This window comes from Lipophrys pholis, assembly GCF_963383615.2.
Source record: "Lipophrys pholis genome assembly, chromosome: 4".
NCBI classification, from domain to species: Eukaryota; Metazoa; Chordata; class Actinopteri; order Blenniiformes; family Blenniidae; genus Lipophrys; species Lipophrys pholis.
The window spans coordinates 12,771,036-12,781,045 of record NC_137637.1 but is presented as its reverse complement, the minus strand read 5'-3'; positions in this window follow the sequence as shown (position 1 = coordinate 12,781,045).

Below are 10,010 nucleotides of genomic sequence, written 5' to 3'. Positions count from 1 at the left end.
CTTGGGAAGAGGAGAAAGTAGCGCTTCCAAATTGTGGGAGGAGTCAAAGGGAGGACCTACCTTGATTGGGATTGGTTAAACCCCCGATGACACTATATAGGGTTTGATTTCTGGTTCACTCGTTGGAGCAACACAATTTATAAAAAATGAAACAAGCCAGGGAGAGAGATGACAAACTTCCTTCGCTTTCTGGGGCGTCATTCACAAGTATGGGGACGCATATTACTGTTGGAAAACCATAAGAAAATGAATTTTGGATAATATGGCCCCTTTAAGCTTCCTCAGTACCACCACTATGACACACCTGAATATAAAGCAGTGGAAACTTAACCGGTTGGCTATGGATAGTTCACAAAGGAGACCATATTTCTCCTAATGCGATATTATTTAGTGATTATTTTTCCCAACAATTGTATAAAGTAGCATTATCACAGACATTTAAACTCATAACAAAGTACAGCAACTCTTTATCTCACAGGAATACAGCAGGCAGGAACAATAAGCAAAAAATACCGAATTATTTTCATCAAATAAAGAAGAAAAAATACATACTAATATGAATTACTTGTTTCATACATATTTTACTATTTGGAAAATACTTGCTTTTTTCTTTTTTAAAGTATGGCTTTCCCGTACATACTACTATTGGGAGCTCGTATAACAGTTTGGGAATCAGCAGCCGAACCTGATTTGCAATGCCCTTTCCAGTCCAATAAGACAAATCTAGAAAATCCGTATTACAAGCAGATAATATGACTCATATTGATCACTGAATTAAGATTTGCTTGTCAGACATTTTTCTTTTACGCAGAGTTTGTTTACTGAACATCGGTGCACAACAAATACGATTATCATTATCCTTTGTACGAAGAAGGTATTTTTATAGAAGTCTAAGAAATTGAACCCTATCAAAAGAAAACACTTCAGCTGTGGAAGGCAAAACTTTGATCACAAATATAATTGGTTGAAATGACGAGACAAGGGTTTCAATGTTCATCCTAGATGCAGTTGATCAAAAGTACTCATGAAACTGATGTCAGTGCAGTACAATAATAAAAGACAATGACAAGTTTTGTATGTCGATATTTAGGTCAATTTCAGAACACACACACACACACACACACACACACACACACACACACACACACACACACACACACACACACACACACACACACACACACACACACACACACACACACACACACACACACACACACACACACACACACACACACACACACACACACACACACACACACACACACACACACAAAGATGTATTCATATTCCATCAATAAATAGTGATCAATAGAGCTGTATTTAATTAAGATCCCGTGTTTAATTGAGCAGAATATCTAAGATATATTCATTTAGCCACTATAATTATGAAAAGTTTCTGTGATCTTTCAGTTTGAAAAAAGTCCAAAGACTGAAGAACAAACAAGTTCACTTTACTTTCACTTTCAAAATGATGCCTTTCTCAGTCACTCCTAACGAGAAGCAAATATTCAACTGAATAAGAACATAAACTAATGTTCCTGTGGAACATACAGAGAGAACTTGGAATAGAGACAAAGTGCCACGCAGACTGACCTAACTTGCAAACAGAACTCCTCGTACTCATCGGTAGCTATCCATCTTGTTTTACATGAATGATTTTATTCAGCGGTTTAATTCCTCATCTGAAATTCTGAGAGTTCCACCATCTGTCAGTTTGAGAGAACAGCAAAATCCAGACGAAGTAGCCTTGAAAAGAAAACTGTATTTCTGATACCGAATGAAAAAAAGAGCAGGTAAAAATGTGGATCTGGACAGGTATTTTGGCCTGGCATGTGTTCTGGGAAGTCCTGAAGGACAAAAAAGCCCCAAACAGCTCAGAAATTTGGCTTTGTCTACAGACTAAGACTAAATTTAGACGTCCCAATTTAAAAGCGTGTCCTGAAGATGTTGTCAAGTGTCCCACAGAGAAAGAGAAGTGATGTCTTATTTACTCCGGGCTTGTTTAATTCATACCCATACATCACTGTAGCAAATTGATCTTTTGTATGAACTGTTCAAAGAGACATCGACGCTTTCAACTCCAACACCGCCTCAGGAAACTGAGCCACAGAGAATCCCAGTGAAAGGGTGTTGAGTTTCAGACTGCAGTCGACATGGAGACCAACTACTGTAGGAACTGTAAAAATAGTCGAACCCGGGATTCCAGGGAAACAAACAACAACTCTTGGAATCGCTGGAGGCTTAAATTTACTGTAATCCACATATCAGAGTGGAATGCAGAACTGAACCCTGATTGGTCAATGATCAAATACTTATATATATATATATATATATATATACACACACAAATACAGCAACCAACTGAAAAGAACTTTCAATCACGTTTCCAGAATGTGGCTTAGGTATGGAGGTACTATTGGCGAAAACGGTTTGAGCACTTGTAAAAGTGGAATTTGCAGTTGTGCACCTATATTATTTTTTCTCTCTCCACAAATACAACGCCACATTAACACTTTCACAAATTCTTAATTACAAGTGCACAAATCCTTTTTAACAAGTCACAGATTGAAAAATTGCCATTGCTCACATTTGTTCCTACAATTGTTGCATTAAATTCTGTGAAACATATAATGGCGATGGAGAAAAAGGCGGTGCTTATCTGAGATTGACAGATTTCACAGCTAATCAGCAGAGCGGGTGTTCTACCTCAGCCAATCAGGAGAGGGTATTTTGTCTGTATTGAGGCAGGAGAAAAGTTTTCCCCGCTTGGAATCAACACATTCACTGAATCAACAGCAGCAGAGAGGTTGTTGGCTTTTTAGCCACATTCATATATTAAATCCGGCGCGAAGCTGGAAAAATTTCACGTCACTTCTTTCCTCCGTTTTTGCATCAAAACGGAAAAGCTCAGATCAGTTTTTCAATCTGTGACTTGTAAAAAATGATTTGTGCACCTGTAATTAAGAATTTGTGGATGTGTGGTGTTGTATTTGTGGAGAGAAAACATTTCTACAGGTACACAACTCACAGTACACAACTACAAATTCCACTTTTACAAGTGCTCAAAACATTTTCAGCAATAATGCCTCCATACTTAGGAGTTTAATTTGACTTCGGGTTAGAAATCTGTGTTGAATTGCTGACATTATATATATTTAGCAAAAAAACAAACATTGATTACAAGTTCATAAATATAGTAATAATACTTCTATTTCATTGCACATCTAAATTACACAGCTATATGATTATCTTTTGTATTTGATCAAATTGCCACCACTTTTTATTTTCCCATCAATAACCCATCACTTTAACGTTTTCAAGTGAAAATATAAAACCTTGGTGGGGGTTTAGGTGTCTGTTTTCACAACAACGGTGCTCAGAGTCACTGAAGACACAATTTTTGGGAAAACAGCTCCCGTTTGAACTTTTTGAAAAAGGTCCGACTCCGTTTCCCTGGAAACCTGGGGCAATGCAACTTTTTTTGAAATTGCTCGGGCTCTGTCCAGACAGGGGAAACCGCAACTTTTTTGAAAACACTGCTACTGCGCGTGCGCACCACAGCCGGAGCAAATAGTTCCTCTGCACACGCGTGAAAAACATTTCCTTTTCACGTGCACCGTTAACACCCTGCACACCGCTCGGTACAGCATGTCCGCTCTTATCGGGCTAAATATCTGCAGTTTACCTCGGAGGGATCAACGCTGGCGAGCAGGCCAGTTGACGGTTTTGATGCACTTGCTGAGTTTTTCTTTACTTCACAGGAGAAGAGCATTACGGTATAAATCATAAGGACTTTTCTGAGCTGCTATATATTATCTAGTGCCTATCATTTTTTCCCTTTTCACTATGGGCTGTGGAAACCGTTAAATAAAGTGTGAATTCCCCGCCCTCCGCATCTGCTGGTGATTCTTTTGCTCATGTATGACGCCCAATCTCTGTGTCGGTCACTGCATTTGGCCAAAATGCAGGATCGGTCAAATCAAGCGTCTGATCATCTCTGATCCAGACTCTCCATTGGTGCACATCTGCTTTACTGAACTCCTCAGAGTAAATAACTGTAAACATCTGGAGGCACTTTAAACAAGGTTTATCTGTGATGCTATATACTCATTTTCTATATCTACTACCTCTATGGCAAGGTAACAGCAGTATTTCATGGAGAAATATGAAGCTGCGAGTTGTACAAGTTATGAAAAAATCTTGAAATGTTGTAACACATAAATGAAAAGAGAATACCAGAAAGGTAAGTTATTAAAACCAACAATATGTCAGCAAATTACTTGGTTTGCCCAAAGAGTCAGTACTTCTAATAAACGTCAGTGTTATAGGTCAACTTTGAGTAAAGTGACAGCACTGTATGTGGTAAGCGCAGCCTGATTTATTAGTCTTAAGGCTACTTGATTTACTTTTAGAATAATGATTTGTGTAATATAATATGAAACACAATGCAGGGTTTTAGGGTCACCCAAATAAAGTATTTGTCACTTTGTCACCGAGATATCAAACATCATGAATGATGGGCTAAAAACACATCAGATCAACCACCAATAATCCTTATCCTGTTCAAGAAGCTGTCATATAATATTCTCTACATTCAGAGCGTACTTCAAAAAGTGTTAGGAATGCGTTCCAATGCATTATACAGTAGACCGTCGAAGAAAGAGTTCCTGGATATAGTAATAGTTCATAATGCACAGCAGTGAGGTCTTACCTTGGCAAAGAAAAGCAACAAGGAAACCTTTTTTAACTCAATTAGACGATCCTCATCAGCTTGGGTGACTGCTGGCTGGCACACACACTGGAGAGGAAACCTGGACACACAGACACAGACACACACACACACACACACACACACACACACACACACACACACACACACACACACACACACACACACACACACACACACACACACACACACACACACACACACACACACACACACACACACACACACACACACACACACACACACACACACACACACACACACACACACACACACACACACACACACACACACACACACACACACACACACACACACACACACACACAGACACACAGACGGAAGATGAGTTAGTATCAGGTTCTTTGTTATGCTGTTTCTTGATGCAGTTTAACAGTGGAATTGTTAAAACCGTGTCGATGAGGTAACACTGTCCTCCCCGAGGTCTGCCAGGGAGCAATCATCCAGTCAATTAGAGACCACCTCTACTCATCCACACTAATCATTTTAAAGACTTGGAACTTTCCTCATCTGGTTTGCCGTCTTTACATCAGGTTAGTTTGCGGAGCATTCACAGACTGACTTTACACTCAACTGCATTTGTCAAATAAAAAAAAAAAAAAAAAAAAAAAGCGTCACTAAAATGAAGCCTGGAGACACTTCGTATCGCAAGAAGCATAACATGCTTGGTAACATCTGGAAGAACTATACAACTGCGTATGCTGCTAGAGTAGGTGTGTGAAACGTATGGACAGCGGGCCGTTTCTGGCCTGCCAAAGACTCCAGTGAGAAGTTATGACAATCATTTGACCACCAGGGGCTTTAGTCTATATTATGTGGTGAATCAGTTCAGGTGATCAGGATCATTACACAGATGTGGAAACGTCTCAACATTAAACGTCATTTCCAGACTCTGAGGAGTTATTCTGATCATAATATGAACTAGCCGACTAGATTTCTGAGTTCCAGCTACATGTGGACAAATGTTTTATGGAATTAAAACCCCACTTAGATTTGTATGTTGTATGTTGTTAAAACCCACGGTGAACTGAGGCGTAATATTGTTGGACTTGCTGTTCTTCTATTCAAGGTTTGTCATCAAGGATAGTTTCCTAAATGTGAGCTTCTTAATAATAGATTTTAGACTTTGTTGCACTCAGACAAAGACAGAGATTTAGAGTTCTAGTTATTCGTACATCATCATGTTATTATTTACTGATCGGGCCATCACAGACAGACTTTGTTCTATGTTGCCTTTAAAGTGGGCCAGTGTACACAATCTGAAGGGTCCAGCAGCAGGAAACTGCTCACTGAATACAGTTATGATTAATGTCGGTAGGTGAACAGCTGGAAGTGCTGTGCTTATGAAAATGACACATTTTTCAAAAGGTAAAAAACAATAAATAATAATGTAATCTGTGCTTTCGCCTGTCACCTGAAACCCTCACTGGCCCACTGTCAATGTGGCTCAAAATGAATACTTAGAGACTCTCAAATTTCTTAGTTATAAATGTCTTTAGAGTGGTGAAGCATCGTCTGGTCAAAATCTCAAGTGTTCACCAAAAGACTCAGAAAGTCCAACAAGAAAAGTGTATTTATGGCTATTTCCTACTCCTATATGCAACATGTAGTTCACTTATATTTAGCCTCATGCAACAATATTTCTGTATATTTTCCTCTTAGTATTTGTAGGTGGGCTCGTGGCAGTGTGCCAGGTCACTTCTAATACTGTTTACTTCTGATAACCGAGTGATCACCTCCGTAAACACGATGTTTTCCACATCAAGCGAGAGTGTTTTCACTGGGCAAGAAAAGTAAATTAGCATAATCAAAGACAAGGAGCTTCACCACTTTATAGATAGAATCGATCCTGCTGATGGAGATCAAAAAGAAAAAAAATTATTCAGCAGCGTCAGCGGAAATAAAGGCTAAATAGAGATGTTATGAAGCAAAATAGAAGTTACAATCAAATTGGAGAATATACAGAGTAAGTTCATTCAAAATTATATTGGATTTTAACACTTGGTTTGTTCAAGTGAGGAAAAATACAATCCTTTGACGGTAAACTAAACATGGATAAGAGCAGACTCCGTTATCAGGGGTTTCGGGTCATAAAGGTAGTTTGTACCTGAGCGAAGACAAAAATATAAAAGAAACTTGGTGAAAACGGCATTTCTTCCTAAATCACTCAAACAAACCATTTGACAACAAATCTGTCCACACAAGCGGATTTCTACACGAGGCCTGTAAAATAATCTACGATGTTGTATCATTTTAAATAATCCCAAATATAAGTTGTCCTTCCATTTCAACAACAAGCCACTACACCGCTGCAGGCTGGCAAGGTCACATGACCACTTGAAACAAGAGCCCGGCTGCTATAGTTTCCCCAAAATATAATGGTCACCACCGCGGTGCTGAAAAGCAGACACTCAGAATGTAACCAGGAAGACAATCTTTCATGTTTGACACCACGAAAGCAATTACAGCTCTCACTGCCCACATGCGAGTCACTGATGTATAGCTTTTCCATCAGCTACGAACATAAACGGTCTATTAGACTTTTTCCTCAATATGGCATCACGTATGACGAAGCGGTTTTCTCAAATGAACTCCCACCCCATGAAAGACGTCAACCCCAACAAAGACCGGCAAAATTATCATGCAAGAAAATAATATATTGTCAGTTATTATCATATTCATTCGCTGCTCTTTTAAAACTGTCCGCTTCCTACTGACAAAATGTTTTTTTTTTAAATTGTCAATGTCACTTTTAACAAATGTACACAATCACTCCAGTAGTCGGGGGGGGGGGGGGGGGGGGGACTTGTCTTCTCTCATTATGACGGCCCACTGACAGAATTAACATTGTTTTCTATTTAAAACATTCATTAACATAATTTAGATTATTTAACCTTCTTAAACAGTCTCAAACGATGACGTTGGTGCTGAATTAGTCGCTGCCAGGTTAAATCTGACCCATTTCAGTCATTTCAATGTCTAGGCCTGTCATGTCAGCACTCAAGTTCATTCTAAGATGATGAGACTTGATTTTAAAGAGACATTGTTCTAATGACACTGGGCCAATAATGATAGGAGACGGGAGGAAGATGACATGGTTGAATTGAAATGTCGCAAAAAGAGTTTGAGTAACTTCTTATCCTATATTGCAAGATAATAGAATTTGGTTTGCGAGAGGGTCTGGATCCAAATAAAATATGGAACCCAGACCGACTGGGGCCTTTCTGTGTGGAGTTTGCATGTTCTGCCCATGTGTGCGTGGCTTTCGTCCAGGTACTCCGATTTCCACCCACACTCCAAAAACTCAGTTGTGAGGTTAACTAGTGACACTAAATTCGGAATTAGAATCAGAATTTCCCCTATGTGTGAATATGGTTGTCCGTCTCTGTGCGCCTGTGCTGTGATGGACTGGCCTCCTGTCCAAGGGCGTATCCTGTCCTCACCCACAGGTAGCTGGGACTGGCTCCTGCGCCCCGCCACCCTGAAGATGGGTGGATGGATGGGTGGATGGATGTGTGGATGGACCTGTCTATCCAACTGACTCCTATCAAACACAGCTGTGAATGCAGGAAGACTGAAAACTTCAGGTGTTAGTGATTATTAATATAAATATTTGGTCAGATCCCACAATCTATTAGAAATCAATAAAACAGGATTAGTGTTAATGCACTTCTCAAAGCACTTACAGTGACTAATGATGTAACTTCAGCTTTGTTTTGGCCAATATAAAGGCGTCATTTCAAATACGACGAGTGTCACGTGATGCCATTATGTCATTAGATTGTAAATTAAACACTTGTCATTGGAGAAAGTAGGAGCAGCAGTTTGGAGCCAGCAGTCTTAACGGCTATCGTCTCTCTCTCTCTCTCTCTCTCTCTCTCTCACCTCTGCCAGACGTTAAGCACGTTGTCGCGGATTTCGTTTTAAATACGCGAGGAGCAAAGCTCCCGAGCGGGACGGACGCGAAGTTTCGAGGGGAACGACAAGGAGCGTGTGAGGTGTCGTGTCCCGGGGAGAGGCTGGGTGCAGTGGGGCTCGGTGGCTGGTACAGACGCTAACTGCTCCATTAGCCTGCTAGCAGGAGCCTGGAGACAGCCATGACAGCACAAGTCATCAGCCGTCACCGCACACCGACACCTGCTCGACTCTTACCGGGACTCTGGATGCCGCACACCCCGCTGGGCCACCGGGCCGATGAAAATCAGCTGGATGCACGGAGCGAAAGAGACAGACGGCGGTGGGAGAGAGCGGGTACAGCGCTCAGCCTCTGTGGAGGTCTTCACCTGGTGCTTCCATGTCTGTTTACCAGACTGCATTCTGGGACTCGGACGTCACGGCGCGCTACGCACGCAACGCAACGCACGTACCAGCTGCGTACAGAGGATCGTCTCGTGTTCCACAGATACACCTTTTTTTTTTTTTTTTTTTTTTTTTTTTTTAATCAAACAAAAGAGCAAATTACGAAATATATACGGCGCAGAAATATTGTTCAAAATTTTCTGTATTTTGTATTTTGTGACAAATAGAACAACTAAAAAATAAAAAGAAAGAATAAACAAATAGTTAAGTGGGAAAAAAGAGGCAAGGCTTTCTCTGTCAGGTTGAAATGCTCTACTACAGTGTATTCCTTTTCCCCATATATTTCAAAGATGTAAAATAGTGACATAGTTCCTCGTGAAAAGCGTGACATTTTGGTCTTCTTTTAATATTCAATGGACTTTCCAGTGATTACAATTGCGTTCACGGCCAAATCATGAATGGAATTTTTAACAGGTGTGCCACAAAAAAAAAAAAAAACAACAACATGGAAACAGGAATTTCTCCATGGGGATTAATAAGTAAGTGAGTGAGTGAGTGAGTGAGTGAGTGAGTGAGTGAGTAAGTGAGTAAGTAAGTAAAATGTATTTATATAGCACCTTTCACTGATAAAGAGATAAAGATCACAAAGAGCTGAACAGCATAAGCAGAAAAATCTAACCTGAAATCAAAACTGTAAAAATAGAAGTATATGTAATAAAACTGATAAAACAGGAGTAATAGTTAATATTCAGAGAGGCAAAACACATATAAACAAAAACAAGTCAAATAAATAACATTAAGCAGCTACAGGTCAACCAAAGGCCTGTCTGAATATAAACGTATAAAAATAATGTGTGATTAGTTAAATTGGCAACAGGTATAAATATGAACGTGTGTGGTTGTCTCTCTGTGCTTGTCCTGTGATGGACTGGCGACCAGTCCGGTGTGTATCCTGCCC